This window comes from Trichechus manatus, unplaced genomic scaffold (assembly GCF_000243295.1).
Source record: "Trichechus manatus latirostris isolate Lorelei unplaced genomic scaffold, TriManLat1.0 scaffold00126, whole genome shotgun sequence".
NCBI lineage: Eukaryota > Metazoa > Chordata > Mammalia > Sirenia > Trichechidae > Trichechus > Trichechus manatus.
Window position 1 is genome coordinate 1,683,999 of NW_004444062.1, and position 1,000 is coordinate 1,684,998.

Consider the following 1,000-nt stretch of genomic DNA (forward strand, 5'->3'; position numbering starts at 1 on the left):
ATTTTCTTTACTTATATGCACTGAAAGGCCCATGGGAAGATTAATAATGGGGAGTATAGACAGAGGAAGAGGGAACTTAAACTAGGTACCTGTTCAAGAAATTCCTGACTTTATGCTGTGCTACCATATCTGACTGCTGTTGTGTGTTGGACCCATCTCAGTTCCTTAGCAGCAGAAAGTTGTAAGGTAAAACAAATAGATATAGGCACTTGAAAATTCCTTTTTTCCTTACACTTCAGGAGAGAATGCTTATGCATACGTAGTCGTGGATGAGTTCCTATATTATATAATGCTGTGCCAGTTCTACTCAGTGTTATTTGCAGCCTCTTTGCCAATGCACTGAAAGATATTATACATTTAACAGTTTTTTATTAAACAGCTTATATCACTAAACAGTGTTAAAATGTTTGTGCTTATTAGCTTAACTTTCCTAGTATACATTATATTTTTGCATGATGCTAGTGGTTTTAAATTATATTTTTGCATGATGCTAGTGGCTTGCTAGTAATCACTGAAAAACAATAGTTGTAAATGCTTGCATTGCTTTTTAAGTATTACTTTTGCCATTATGTATGATCGAATATGTCCTTAAAGTTGACTATCAGTTTTGTTTCCAATAAAAGCAATGACATACAATTCATCTCTTTAAGATACCAGCTTACGTGTTTTGCAAATCTGAGTACTGAATCAGAACTCCTCTACCCTGGTGGATATTAACCGTTGCAGGTTTCTATGGAGCCGTTCTGTAAATTACTCCTCCAGGGCAGGAGATGGTACCCTGGTACCTTAAAAAACATAATGTAACTTTCAAAGATACCCAACTGTACTTCCAGGAAGTAGTTTGTTTATGCAGAAGGATAGGGCTCATAATTTGGTCAAATTTGTTTTTCCACTGTAAATATTAAAATATATAGGGCATGACAAACATATATGTGCACATTCTCAGTATGATGACACATTATGGAAAACCTCTTTCTTTCAGCGCTAGAAAAAGAATGTC

The 1,000-nt window shown here is 35.2% G+C and overlaps 1 protein-coding gene and 1 non-coding gene across 2 annotated transcripts in view; both read left to right on the forward strand.

Moving 5' to 3' along the window:
- The window catches only part of ATP8A1 (ATPase phospholipid transporting 8A1), a 280,252-nt gene that overhangs the window by 144,491 nt on the left and 134,761 nt on the right, over positions 1-1,000 (forward strand). The window lies entirely within an intron of this gene.
- LOC101360001 (uncharacterized) overlaps positions 1-1,000 on the forward strand; it is a 9,964-nt gene extending 8,964 nt beyond the window's left edge. Inside the window, exon 3 of the transcript XR_002825353.1 lies at positions 983-1,000. This is a non-coding gene — a transcript (uncharacterized LOC101360001). The remainder of the gene's footprint in view (positions 1-982) is intronic.